Source organism: Artemia franciscana, chromosome 20 (genome assembly GCF_032884065.1).
Source record: "Artemia franciscana chromosome 20, ASM3288406v1, whole genome shotgun sequence".
NCBI lineage: Eukaryota > Metazoa > Arthropoda > Branchiopoda > Anostraca > Artemiidae > Artemia > Artemia franciscana.
Genome location: NC_088882.1, coordinates 20022056 through 20037407, shown reverse-complemented (window position 1 = coordinate 20037407; position 15352 = coordinate 20022056). Strand labels below are relative to the sequence as shown.

At 36.1% G+C, this 15352-nt stretch overlaps 1 protein-coding gene across 1 annotated transcript in view; it reads right to left on the bottom strand.

Moving 5' to 3' along the window:
* LOC136039872 (polyamine-modulated factor 1-binding protein 1-like) overlaps window positions 1-15141 on the bottom strand; it is a 74533-nt gene extending 59392 nt beyond the window's left edge. The window contains exon 1 of the mRNA XM_065723822.1: window positions 15007-15141. The gene's annotated coding sequence lies outside the window, so the exon portion shown is untranslated. The remainder of the gene's footprint in view (window positions 1-15006) is intronic.
* Window positions 15142-15352: the final 211 nt, after the last annotated feature.

Below are 15352 nucleotides of genomic sequence, written 5' to 3'. Positions count from 1 at the left end.
AGTGTATTTCGAGCTACCACTGCCCCCACCTCACGTCAAAATGCGAAAACCCCTTAACTTCCACTCGAACGTCCTCTGAAAGTTTCAATTCGATCGCCCAAGCCATTTCAGAAACACTGAAGATGATTTGAAAGCTAGTGTAAACATAGTGTCTTTTGATTTCCACAGTTACAAGCATCATTTCCAGATGATACCCTTGGGAAACTCAGAACTCTTGGCCTACCGAACGATCCCCGAGAGGTCCTAGCTGATCACACAATTAAGAACAACATTGGCACCTTTTCTACGAAAACCAATTTGTGAAAAGTGGGCTATTTACATGATTTAGAGCCAATCATTTACCCCTAGGGGTGAGGGGGTGACGTTGACCCTGAAGGCATACGAATTAGCCCTTTCAATGTTTTTGAACTAAATGGTTTTCTCAAAATTGTGATCCGATATCGTAGGAGTTACAGGGAGGAGGCAGAAAAGAGCACGAAAGGGAATCTGGTTACCCTCCTATTATTTTTGCCTTGAAAAAAAAAGTCACTAGAATTTTAAAGTACCACAAAATGAGGCTACTCCATGTTTCTACAACCACTCATTCCACACAAAACGGGCCAAGGGAAATCCTTTTGCCCTATTTCTGATCCACTTTTTTGGATGGGAGGATCAATAGTTTATTTCTGCATTGGGGTACCCTAGTCAAAATGAATTGAGGATACAAATTTCTAACCGATCGGAAAGTTTTTTGGCAGTTTTGTTTTTTAGGGGGGGGGGCTTGAAACAACTTTATACTAAGTTACTTTTTGTCTCCGGATCTACAGCTGTAAATTTCAAACTGATCAAGGATTCATACCATCATTATAGGCATTTTGACCTTTTAACTAATCTTAACAAAATTGCGATCTCAAAGTTTTGATCAGAAGCCTTGGGGTGTTAAAGGGGTGGGTAGCAAAAAAAAGTTCGGTAGAGAGTTTAAAAGGGTGTATATTAAAAGGACACGGGAGGATGGCTGGTTGTCCTTCAATCACCTTCGGGTCCAAAAAAGGACAAAGATGCTTAACAGGATAGAGATAGGATAGATAGGGACATAACTATGAACATGTTCGTCCTTAAAAAATTTAAAGAATTTCTCCTTAAAAAAATTATAAAATTTTGAACTGAAAACCTGTTTTTACAGTTTTGAACCCTCCCCTCCCAGAGTTATTAGAAGGGGCGAAATTTTGCCAGGGATGAATATTCTTGTCGAAGAAGTGTTAAATGAAAGTACAACTTTAACGTAAAGAGTTGGGATATGGAAAGGGCAAACCCCCTTCTCATACTTGTTATAAGTCTGCGTAAGATGCTAAAAACAAACAGAAATAATTCTTAATCAACGAAAAACCTAATTTTACTTACAAGAGCCACACTAAATCAGACTACATACAGAATACCCGTGTTTTCATTCTTTTGTTGCTTAAATGAAAGTCAACTTTTAGTTAAGCCTTCATTAATATTAATCATTTAGTGCTATGGACTCGTTAATTTACTAGTGAATTTTAAAGAAACCATAGCGCCGTACATTCTTATTGAAACCTGATAAAAGACAGGAAATTGGATTTAAACTGGCTTTTCGAGAAGGGATTGGAAGGCGGTTCACTGAAAATTTAAAATACCCGAAGGAATTACAGACTATGAGTTCATTCCAGGTTGCGAACCATGGTAACGTTAGCATTAACTACAGAAGTCATTGAAGCAGCTGATGAATTATTAGGCTCATAAGAACATAATGTTTATAAGTTTCAATTATATTTATCTCTCTTATTCATTCTAATAATATCCTAAATATGTTTCAATCTAATAGTAATACGGATGATGATAATAATGATATTTACTTGTCTGAAGACACCTGTTAAACTATCGATTCCTTTTATCTCGTCTTATTACATCGGATATAGACGTGACGAACTAGAGTGAAACCATTTATCAAAGCCATTGCTTCTCCCCCCCTCCTCACCGTTTCTTCTAAGTTCGATTTAAAAGTGATTAACCTTTCCAATTTGCTGCAGATTTGTATAACAGGCAAAATTTAAGTTTCTTCAATATTTCGTATTGTTCTCATAATACACTAGTTGAGCAAAAAAAAAAAATAAAAAGGTAAAATTCTAGTTAATTGACTTCTTGCTATCTCGGAAAGGGTTTAGGTTAGGAAAATGGAACTTCCAGGGATGGATCTGCAGGCTAAAGTATGTCCCGAGAAGGTATTTTAAAGTACCCACCTCCACTCCTTCTCCCTCTAGAGGGCCCTGAAATTTGCCTACATGACAGGTCTATACCTCTTGAAATTTTGACAAAACAACCTCTAGTCTGTAGATTCATCCCTGAAAGTTTAATTTTCCTAACCTAAACCCTTTCTGAGATAGCAAGAAGTCAATTAACTAGAATTTTACCAAAAGAAAAAAAAATATTAAACCCAGGTAGGTTGTCTCTGCCCACCCTGAAATAGTCAATCTCAATCCCCCTCCTCCAAATTTTTTCTCTGGCTGTGCCCCTGGTTATCATTAGGCTACCTTGTGGAGAAAAATTCTGCATATTTTTCTTAATTAAAATTTCTTTTTCTTTTATTTCTTTTTTAAAGTCCCCCCTTCCTTCCAAAAAAGTCCTTCACAAGCCTCCAGATTGTTTGCCACTTTTAGCAGGATAGTAGCCCACACTAGTTCCTCGAAGTAATTTAGAAGGCGATTAAGCTATTACATTGATTCTCACATAAACGCTACAATTTGTACTGAACTTTCCCTGGAGTTATGCTGGCGGCTAAACCCTTATAAAAGAAGGTATAATCCGATAATAGTAAAACCAGGAAGTTAACGGACTGCTTCCGATACTGGAACAGTATACGTTAGTGTCATTTGTCTTTTCACAAATCAGGGGTTCACGAGCCTTTTTCTTCCATGGACTCCTTTGTAAGCAAATTTGAAGGTCGCTGATTACAAAACTTTGAATAGTTCAAGATATGAAAACTTTACGTCGTAACAAGCTGTAAGCAAGGAACGACTTCGCTCAATAGTAACCACAACTGTAAGAAACGGAATTATGATGATAATTGATACCTCAAAAGAATTTCCCTTTTATGCTGATTTCAAATATATAGAATTCATTAAGTTTAATGCTACTAATCAAAAATTGCGAGAAAAATTGCCTGACTTTCAAAAATTGGGGAAATTTTCCCAAAAAGTCTACATATCAGAGAACACTACTGTAGATGTTTCAAGCTCTTGTCTACAAAAATCTGGAGTATCTATTTTTTTGCCAAAACAAAGATCGCAGATGCGGGTTTATTTTTATACGATCACCTTTTCCAAAGATGATTGTATAAAACCAATGGTCCTAGAAGATCAGGAGGGATCTCATTCGAATGGAAATCAAAAGTTCTAATGCCGCTCGAAAGTGACCAAAAAGATTGGAGAGCAACTAGCTCTCCTCCCATACGCCTTTTTTCCCTCAAAGATATCTGATTTAGAAATTAAATAAGTTCCAACTTTGGAACTTCCAGGAATGAATCCTGGAGCTTTCAATCTTTTTGTCATCGGTTTTAGTTTTTGAAAATCACTTATCTGAATTCTGACTAAAAATATTTGACCTTAATTTTGAACTTTCAATATCTTGTTCATTGTTTTTAGTTTTTGAAATGTAATTCTATTTCAGTGGAATTTATAGACATATCAAGATTTATTTTCCAAAACTAAAAAAAGAAAAATAATTTTGACGATCTTTAAACATTATAAATCCGGATGGAGCGAAGTTATGAGACTCAAAACACTTCTTTTTTGCCTCCTTCTCAGGATATCATCAAGACAGTTAACGCATTCCTGAGAGCTTTATTCACCTAGCTCAATTACTTTCCAAGATAGCAAAAACTAAAAGTTTACCTTGATTGTTTATTATTATCATCCGCCGAAAAGAAATGTACGCGTCTATCGCAGTCTGATTATTTTAAGCAATAGTATTAAAAGTGATAAGATGTAGCGTTTCAGAAAATGTCCAACCTACACAAGGATAATCTATGCCATAGATTATTCTTAGATTACCCAGACTGTGCTATATTCATAGATTCTATGGATATATCCCACTCAGAATTACCCACTTTTCGGTCCATGAATGTGTCCTCTGAGCATCCACAAATTTATCATCCTTAGCTAAAATGTACACATCTTGAAATGTCAAAACTAGACTTTATTTATTTACCAGTTGTATTATTGACGAAAAAACGCTTTCTATCAAACAGTTCGTGGTAATGAACTGTAGTAAGGAGCGACCCGGCTCAATAGTAAACGAAAATCTAAAAACGGATTGTTTATACTAATAGATGCACCAAAAAGAATCAGATTTTTATGCTGATTTTAAATATATAAGTTTCATTAAATTTAGCCTTACTCATCAAAAGTTAAAAGCCTGAGAAAATTTGCCTTGTTTTAGAGAATAGGTGAAAACACCCCTTAAAAGTTATAGGATCTTAACGAAAATCACACCATCGCATTCAGCGTATCAGAGAACCCTACTGTAGAAGTTTCAAAATCCTATCTACAAAAATGTGGAACTTGTATTTTTAGCCAGAAGACCGATCACGGGTGCGTGTTTATTTGTTTTTTGTTGTTTTTTTTTCCCGGGGGTGATCGTATCGATCAAGTGGTCATAGAATGTCTCGGGAGGGCTCATTCTAAAGGAAATTAAAAGTTCTAGTGCCCTTTTTAAGTGACCGAAAAATTGGAGGGCACCTAGGCCCCCTCCCACGCTCATTTTTTCCCCAAAGTCAACGCATCAAAATTTTGAGATAGCCATTTTGTTCAGCATAGTCGAAAAACATAATAACTATGTCTTTGGGGCTTCCTTACTCCCCCACAATCCTCGGGGGAGGGGCTGAAAGTTACAAACTTTGACCAGTGTTTACATACAGTAATGGTTATTTGGAAGTGTACAGACCTTTTCAAGGGGATTTTTTAGTTGGGGAGGGGGGTTTAGCGAAGGGGGTTATGTAGGAGTATCTTCCCTTGGAGGAATTTGTCATGGGAGAAGAGAAATTCCATTAAGGGGGCGCAGGATTTTCTAGCACTATTTTTAAAAAACAATGAAAAACTAAATATGAAAAAGTTTTTTCGACTTAAATTCGAAAGTAAAGACCAGCATTAAAAATTAAAACGAACAGAGATTATTACGCATATGGGGGTTCATCTCTTCCTAAATACCTCACTCTTTATGCTAAAGTATTTTTTAGTAATTTCAACTATTTATTCTTCAGCCTGTGTGATTCAGGGGTCAATCTTAAAGAATTGGGACAAAATTAAAGCTTTAGTGTAAAGAGTGAGGTATTAACGAGGGGGCAAATCCCCTCATATACATAATAAAAATATGCGAATATAGAAATTCGTTACGTAAGTTAATTTGTAAGTTACTTATATTTTTTACTAATAGAAACGTTCGTTAAAGATTAAAAATTCTAGTTGCCTTTTCAAGTAACCGAAAAATTGGAGGGCAAATAGGCCTCCTCCCCACCCTTTTTCTCAAAATCGCCTGATCAAAACTAAGAGAAAGCCATTTAGCAAAAGAAAAAAATTAATACGCAAATTTTGTTTTAATTATTCATTTGCGGAGAGCCAAAATCAAACATACATTAATTCTAAAACGTTCAGAAATTAAATAAAAAATCAAGTTTTTTAACTGAAAGTATGGAAAGACATTAAAACTTAAAACGAACAGAAATTACTCCGTGTATTAAAGGGGCTGTTCCCTCCTCAACGTCCCGCTCTTTATGTTAAAGTTATTTACTGTTTTATAAAGTAGAATTGAGAGAAAGAGTCAAACTTTACCGTAAAGAGCGGGACGTTGAGGAGGGGACAGCCCCTTTAATACACGGAGTAATTTCTGTTCGTTTTTAGTTTTAAAGTCGCTCCTTACTTTCAGTTCAAAAACTTGGTTTATTTTATTTAATACCTCTTCAAAGCGACCAGTTAACACATAATGAAAATGTAAAGAAAATGAAAAAGAATCCGTGTAAATAATTCATACAAAATAACTTAAGTGTGAAAACACGAAACTAACAAAAACATGTAAATCTTATTTTAGGTAAAATCCTTTAGACTACTTATAACATTTCTGGCAAAACCTGGGAGCCAAAAACAAAACTGTGAAAAAGCACTCCCTTGTGAAAAGTGAAATTTTTTTTTACCAATATATATATATATATATATATATATATATATATATATATATATATATATATATATATATATATATATATATATATATATATATATATATCGAGTAGGGGAATGTTTCGTTTTATTCCATAAATTTACAAAATATGTCTCTTTTTTGCCCTTTTATGTCCCACATTTCTAGAATGTCTTTTAATGTCATGTAGTCCCGGCACATGGGAATGTGTCCTTTTAACATAAAATGTGTTCAATTGGCAACCCTGATCATAGTCCACACAACAGCATTAATCTATAACATAGCGATGTCTCTCTTTTTTCTTCCTCATAATATATAGCGGATGGTCGTAGAGCTTAGGAAAAAGGGATCTAATCGGTCACAAATTTAGCTATCTGGTTCCTTTTCTTATTTGGCAAAAACGTTAAAGGGCATCTAAATCCCCTTTCAACATCCTGCTTTTATCAAAAATTTTGTTTCATTGCTAGCGTTTGTAGAAGAAAAATCTGAAAAAAAATTGAACAGAAAAAATTTCTGTATGCAGAAGAAAAATAAATGGAAGAAAAATAAAAATTTCTAGATTTTCAGATTTTCTAGCTTTATTTAAAAGAAAAAAAAAACAATGAGAAAATAAATAATTTTTTTCAACTGGAAGTAATGAGCAGCATTAACACCTATATTACGTATATAAGGGAGTTCTTCTCCTTCACAATACTTTGCTCTTTACGCTAAAGTATATTTAGTAATTCCAACTATTTATTCTACGGCCTTTGTGATTCAGGGGTCATTCTTATAGAATTGGGACAAAATTCAAGCTCTAGTGTAAAGAGCGAGGCATTGACGAGGGGGTGAACTCCCTCATAGACGTAATAAAATACACAAATATAGAAGTTCATTCCGTGAGTTAACTTCTAAGTTACGTATATTTATTACTAACAAAAACATTCGTTAAAAAGAAAAAATTCTAGTCCACATACGGAAAATTGAATCTTTTCCGCATATAGAAGAAAAATAAATGCTAAAATATTAACTAAAATTATTCATATCCTAATAATGATAAAAAGAATTTATTTGTTTTCTACATAATGATAAACTGAATTTTTTCTCAACCAAATGAAATGTGATGAAAACAAAAGAAGTGAAAGACCCATTTTAGGAATAGCAGTTTAATACCCTCAAGGAAGTCACAGGCTACCAGGCGTTAAGGATATAACAAGTTACAAAATGGTAAAGGAAGGATGTGGTTTTGTAAAAGGGCTTCTCCTTCAAATTACCAAAAAAACATCCCGGTCTCAAATGGTTACCATCCCACGCTATTTGACATATTTTTACCGTAGTTTTGTAAAATTCTTATGAATTTAACAACATGGTTTCCATTTCAATAATTTTACACGAGCCATACTAGCATCGTATTTTAATAAAAGATCTAATGCCCAACTGACCTACTATGACAAAAAAGAAGAAATATTGAAAGACAAACGGGTCTATTCAAGGCCGAATCTAGGGAGGAGTGTTAGGGAGTTTGAACCCTCCCAAAATACTTGACCAACCTGTAAAACCCCTTAACATTCCTCCTGGATTCGGCCTTGAATGAACCCGTTTGTTATTTCAAAGATTTTCTTCTTTGTTTTGTCATAGTAGGTCATTTCAGGGGGAGTGTTAGGGAGTTTGACCCCCCTCCCAAAAATGCTTGACCAGCCCGTAAAACCCCCTTACACTCCTCCTGGATTCGGTCTTGAATGGACCCGTTTGCTATTTCCAAGATTTTCTTCTTTGTTTTGTCATAGTAGGTCAGTTCAGGGGGAGTGTTAGGGAGTTTGATCCCCCCCGACCTGTCGAATACAGCCTAATATACCTGAAATATTGGATTGTACAATAAAATGTACCACTTTGTAGCAGTACCACTTAATTTGTACCAAAACCTGTACAATTGCACCGTGTTTGTAACACTGGTCCTAGCGTCACTGATTATTTGGATTGACTCTGTAAGCTCAGAGTCGACCCAGCTCCAACTGAGGACCTGGAGAAATCTGTAGGAAAACACGGGAAGTGTTGGATGATTTGCCCCCAACCACACATATCATCCCTGGCCGAAGGCAAAGAATCAGGAGATAGGTACCTCGGTATATTGGATACAAATTTTGGTTTGCAATGAGATACAGGAGGAGTAGCAGTTGAAATCGGCTATGCTACGCGTTTGTATGTATCCTACAACTGAAGATCCAACTTGGTTCAAATTTGAAAACAGCGGCACAAATAGACAATTTATGTTTATAGTATATTACATAAAAAACTAGTTTTTTTAACTGAAAGTAAGGAACAACATTAAAACTTAAAACGAACAGAAATTACTCCGTGTATGAAATGGGTTGTCCCTTCCGCAATCCCTTGCTCTTTACGCTAAAGTTTTTAATTGTTTTAAAAAGCAGAATTGTGGCAAATTGTCAAACTTTAGCGTAAAGAGCAAGGGATTGCGGAGGAGACAACCCATTTCATATATGGAGTAATTGTGTTGCGAGAGCAACACTTCGGTTTTGTCGTGTTTTTTTTTTTTTTTTTTTTTGTTCCTAGCACCCCGATTTCAGCTTATTCCTAGAAAGTGGTAAGGGTCTAACCTCTACGGTTTTTACGGAAAGTGTGGACCTTAGGCCGGATTGATGAATATGACTTTGCATTTTGGAAAGCTTCGTAGAACTCTTGCCTGGGGCCAAAAAGGATGGTTTTTGCTTGTCCTTGAGCCAGAGCCTACAGTGTGTGAAGTGAAGAGGAGTTGTATAGCCTATGTCAGAGAGGACTATCTGAAGTTATGCAGCCAAGCTTTCGTTTCATCAAACCATGTTTCTGCTTTCGAGTGGAAAGCTCCGTTCTAGCAGGCAAGCAGGCAGGCACCAGTTTCAAATTGAAGATAGACTAAAATCTATAAGTGTTAAATATATGCGACAGTTACCCTGCCCCACAGCCAATATATCTTCTTTGAGTGATAAATAGAAAAATTTAGAGAAGCAAAAAAGCGGCATTTTCCCACGGGTCCGAAAGTGCTGCCATCTATTGTTTCTACCCATTTCTGTTCGTGATTTCAGCTGAGTTTATCATTCGGTTTTTCGCACTTGGGATTGCAGTAGAGAAATGGTATCAGATGTGCCTCTTAAACTTTAAAAGTTCTCTCATTGCTAAAGAAATTAGAGTTTATCCTTTGCTCCTTTCTAAGTGATGACGTTAGAAACTTGGCCTACGGCAAAAAAGTCAACTTTTGAACTAAGACAGATAGATTTTTTTTTTTCGACGTCAGTCGATAGCTCTTGATGAGCTGATCAAAGTATATGTCATCCATTTTTTTGTAGAAAAATTCCTTCATGAGATATACCAGTTTGAAAGTTTAAAGGGGTTGACAACTTCAGCAGTAAGGTACACACTGAAACCAAAAATAGGCCGATACCAATTGTGAGACATATAGGGGAGTTGTAAGCAACAGTCGGCTGTTAGCTCATAATCATACTCGGCAATGAGGGGTTCGCAACTCTTACTAGTTGGTGTACCTATTTTTTGTTTCCGTTGTATTTGATGGTAAGACCAATTTGGTTCCAGTGGTAAGACATGTAGGGGACTTGTAAGTAATAATCGGCTGTAAGGCTACAATCATCTTTAGCAATGAGGAGTTTGCAACTTTTGCGAGTTGGTGTACCTAGTATGTATTTTAGCATCCTTACAGATTAACAACTTCAGCGTTTAGTCGCAGCGAGGAAAACAAAACCAAAGTGTTGCTCTCGCAACACTTTACTCGGAGAAGCCGAGCAAAGGTTGCCGCAACACCTCACGTTGCCCATGCAACGTAGATCTAGTTTCTGTTCGTTTTAAGTTTTAATGTCGCTCCTTACTTTCAGTTAAAATTTGCATATTAATTCTTTTTTGGCTAAATGGCTTTCTCTTAGTTTTGATCAGACGATTTTGAGAAATAAGGGGTGGGGAAAGCCTAGTTGCCCTGCAATTTTTCGGTTACATAAAAAGGCAACTATAAATTTTTATTTTTAAAGAATGTTTTTATTAGTAAAAAATATACATAACTTAAGAACTAGCTTACGTAACAAACTTTTATATTCTTAAATTTTTATTATGTATATGAGAGGGTTTGTACCCTCGTTAATACCTCGCTCTTTACACTAAATCGTGAGTTTTGTCCCAATTATTTAAGAATGACCCCTGAATCCGAAAGGCCGTAGAATAAATAGTTGAAATTACTAAAGATACTATAGCATAAAGAGCGAGGTATTTATTTCCTCCTAAATACCTCGCTCTTTATGCTAAAGTATTTTTAGAACCCTTCATATGCGTAATAATCTCTGTTCATTTTAAGTTTCAATGCTACTCCTTACTTTCAATTGAAAAAACTTTTCCATGTTTATTTTTTCATTGTTTTTTTATAGTAATTTTAGAAAATCCTGCGTCCTTTTCATTGAATTTCTGTTCCCCCATTACATATTTCTCCAAGGAAAGATCCTCCCACATAGCTCCCTCCCCTCAACCCCACCCCCAAAACCAAAAAAATCCCCTGAAAACGCTCTACACTTCCCAGTAACCATTATTATATGTAAACACTGGCCGAAGTTTGTAACTTGCAGACCCTCCCCCAGGGACTGTGTGGGGGGGGGGGGGGGTAAGTCATCCCCAAAGACATAGTTATTATGGTTTTCGACTATGCGGAACAAAATGGCTATCTCAAAATTTTGATCCGTTGACTTTGGGGGAAAATGAGCGTGGGAGGGGCCTAGGTGCCCTCCAATTTTTTGGTCACTTAAAAAGGGCACTAGAACTTTTCATTTCCGTTATAATGAGCCCTCTTGCAACATTCTAGGACCACTTGGTCGATACGATGACCCCTGAAAAAAAAATAAATAAATAAACACTCACCCGTCTTTGTCTTCTGGCAAAAAATACGAAATTCCACATTTTTGTAGATAGGAACTTGAAACTTCTACAATTAGGTTATCTGATACGTTGAATCTGGTGGTGTGATTTTCGTTAAGATTCTATGACTTTTAGGGGGTTGTTTCCCCCTATTTTTTAAAATAAGGCAAATTGTCTCAGGCTCGTAACTTTTGATGGGTAAGACTAAACTTGATTAAATTTATATATTTAAAATCAACATTAAAATGCGATTCCTTTGATGCAGCTTTTAATATCAAAACCGTTACCACGTTACCAATTTTCAAACAGTTCGTTACCACGAACTTTTTGAAAATTAAACAAGAGAACAAGCTGTTTTAACTGAAAATAAGGAGTGACATTAAACCTTAAAACAAATAGAAATTACTCCGTATATGAAAGGGGCTATTCCCTCCTCAACACCCCGCTCCTTACGCTAAAGTTTGACTCTTTCTCTCGACTCTACTTTTTAAAACAGCAAAAAAATTTAGCGTAAAGAGCGGAGCGTTGAGGAGGGAACAGCCCCGTTCATATAGCCTACGGAGTAATTTCTGTTCGTTTTAAGGTTTAATGTCACTCCTTACTTTCCGTTAAAAAAAGCTTATTTTTTCTTATTTAATTTCTGAACGTTTTTGAATTCATGCATATTTTGATTTTGGCTCTCCGCACATGAATAATTAAAATGAAATTTGCATTTTTTTTTTTTTTTTTTTTTTTTTTTTTTTTTTTTTTTTTTTTTTTTTTTTTTGGCTCAATGGCTTTCTCTTAGTTTTGATCGGATGATTTTGAGAAAAAAAGGGTTATGAAATACAGTTATGAAAACTCGATTTATTTTTGGGACACAGTGCGCGGTAGCGATGCTAGCGGCTGGAGACAGGAAACTAGCAGCACAGCTTAGATAACCAATATTGGTATCTAAGCTGCGTATGCAACAAAACAAAATTGCGTTCCCGCCTATAGTGTTGTAGTACGATCTATGCGTCGGAGCGCGGGCTTGGAGGAGGCGCCATGTTCAGAGCTCTGTACCTCGTGACATTTCCCAATATATAGAGAATTCTAAAACTAGCACTTTGCTGAAAACTGAGCTTGCTTGAGTTTTTCTGTAAAGAACTATAATGCTAAACTGAAATTTAACGATACCATACTCGGTGAGAAATGTGTAATTTCTGTTCTTAAGAGAAAATGTTGTTTTTTGTGTAAAGTATGTATTTTCGATGCATTCTACCACCCGTAACTTGTTTCTCCAGTTTTTGTTTCGTCACAGTTGACTCAATTTACAGGAACACCGGTTGAAACAACTGAGACACATTGGGAGAATAGACAGGGAATATATAATTTGGGCTATATATTTGCACCTCAGGGGGAGGGGAGACGTATAGCGCGGCTGCATGAAAGATGTGTTAACTATGGTTATTATGTATATTATAAAGTAAAAATTGTTTTCTTAAGATATTAAATAGGCCTACATAATTTGGGCCATATATTTTCACATTAGGAAAGGCTGAGGGTAAAGTATAGCGAGGTTGCTTCAAAAATGAGCTAACTATGACTATTTTGCATATTATGAAGTACAAATTCTTTTCTTAACATGTTTCCTTATCACCAGTCAGTTCTCTAGGCAAAACTGAGATGTTTCAGATACAATCTTTTGACAGCATGAATGCACATTGTGTCTTGATTTAGTTCAACATTACCTTCAACAAACCCTGAAAGTTTCAACTTCATACCCCTACTGTTCCTTAAATATTACAGATTTGCCACTTTGGCAACCTGGGTGTAGCCTACACAATGTATTTTGATTATGTCCTTGGCCGTTCCTTGAGAACGGCCAAGGACATAATTGTCCTTGTCACTAATCACTGTCAACACTATTTTGACAGTGAGCGTATGATTGGGGTGGTGTGGAAAAGATGTCGGTACTTATGTATTATACGAGAGACACCGGAAAAGTGAAGTTCGGTTAATGCTAATGAAGGTTACACTTCCAAAGATGTTGCTTCTCGTAAGAGTGCAAAGTAATGGTGTGTCCATTGACGCACTGTTTTGGGCAACAACCCCTTATCCAGGAAAAATATAATTGCCTGTTCTTTGGTACTTGGCAAATCCAAATCTTAACTTGAACATCCATGGTGGGACAATATTCTATCACTATGCATTGCAAACTAACCAGTTATTGTTCTATATGATCTTCGTGATCCAACTTCTCGAGTGTTTCTCGTATAATACATAAGCACAAGATCCCATTTTGACAACCTAGATGGACATAATTCATTTTGATTGAGTTCAACATACCCCTGAACATTCCCTAGAAGTCTGAACTTAGAGCCCTTATCCGTTCTTGAGATATTTCAGATATACTCTTCTGCCGTCCTGATTGCACGTAGCCTCTTTTGAGCTAGTTGAGCATCCTCCTCACCATCCCTGAAAATTTCAGCTTAATACCCTTACAATTCCTCAGATATTACAGATATGCCATTTTGAAAACCTGGACCTACGTGCGTTTTGATCTAGAATAGTATTCTCTTCAACATTATATACCTTATTTTCACCTTGAAACCCTTAGCTGCTGCTAAGATATCGCAAATATGGCCTATTGACAACCTGAAAGTACCATTGTGTCTTTTGATCTAGTTCAATATTCCCCTCAATATTATCTGTAACTTTCAACTGAGCACCCATAGCTATCACTGAGATATTGCAGATAAGCCCTTCTGACAGCCTGAATCCCATAATATCTTTTGATTTAGTTCAACATCCCCCTCAACATTCCCTGAAAGCTTCAACTAAGACCCTTAGCCGTTTCTGAACCATTGCACAAGCCCCCTTTTCCATTATAAAACATATTTAAACAATTACCAGTTTACATTGTTTACAATCTCCTTGCCCCAGGGCCTGTGGATGGTCATGTCTTTCAGAGGTATATCCATTCAACCTCATCACAATTTTTAACAAAATGACTATCTCAAAAATTTGACCGAATGTCTTTAAGGGTACCTAGGGGGGGTTGAAAGTATGGGTAAGGAATGGGGGCTGGTTGGCCTCCAATCACTTTTGAATTAAGGGCATTAGAACTTTCAGTTTCCAGTCAATGAGCACCCTGCAAAGTTTCTAGGACGACTATTTTTATAGTGGTCCTAGAAAAAAGGCCCAATAACAGGAGTAGAATAAGAAGGATAAGCTGAAGCAACACTAGAATGCAATTATCAGGTTTCCTCCCATTGTAATATACATTTTTAAATAATAGGCTATTTTATCCAACTTTTCCAAAGAAAGAACATAAATAGACAGTGGTTTTCTCAGGTCAAAAATGCAGCAGACCGGTTTTAGCCAAGAAGACATGTGCATGGAGAGATAATTAACAATTACGAAAAATATAATTTGGGATTGTAATGATCTATTACCATCAGGGGGGAATGGGGTGCATAGTGAGAAACGTGATTATTATATTGTTAAATAGCATTCTATTATGCTAATCAGATTATTATGTCTGCTTCCATTGTTACCCACTTTTTGAACCTCCAGTTAACAAAGAACCTGTGATGTAATAATGATATTTAATTAGCAGACAGGGGCCAAAATATTATTAGGGATATATCTTGAGTAAAATCATAACAGTTGATATAACTGACTTACCAATAAAGTAAACATACCGCTTGATGCCTTTTTTATGCTCTTATGCTCTTTATGAATAGTGCTTAAATTTGAATTTGCGGTAGAAGCGATTATTATATTCGTAAAGAACATAAAAAAGGCATCGAGCCTTCTTCTGACATTAAATTCCTATCATTTCATGGTAGGCTATACCTTACCCCCCTCCCTCCTTGATTATGAGGCCCAGAACCGCTACTATAGGAAATAATTAGGATGAACCTGTTTAAGAACTTAGCCTAAACACAAACAAATATGGTAGAAACTCACAGTAACACCTAGGCTGAATTTGGGTAAGTTTTTCTGTTTTATCCAATATCTTTCAATACCATTTCACTATACTCCTAGCTTTCCGCATTGAATTACGAAATGCATCTGCTTCTTTTCAAATTTACTCGGAGAATACAAAACTAGACAATAAAATCAGCTGTATGGCTTGCACATGCTCTGAGGGGCTAGAAACTTGTTGAGAGAATAGTACACCAATCGGGTGAATTTAATCGCCCACTGGTTGGAGCAACATCCCAATGTTCTTAAAAGAGGTATAAGTTTTGATCTTATGAAAAAAAAACATAATAGGTTCATAAGAACATGCATTTATCTGCTTTTCATAGCA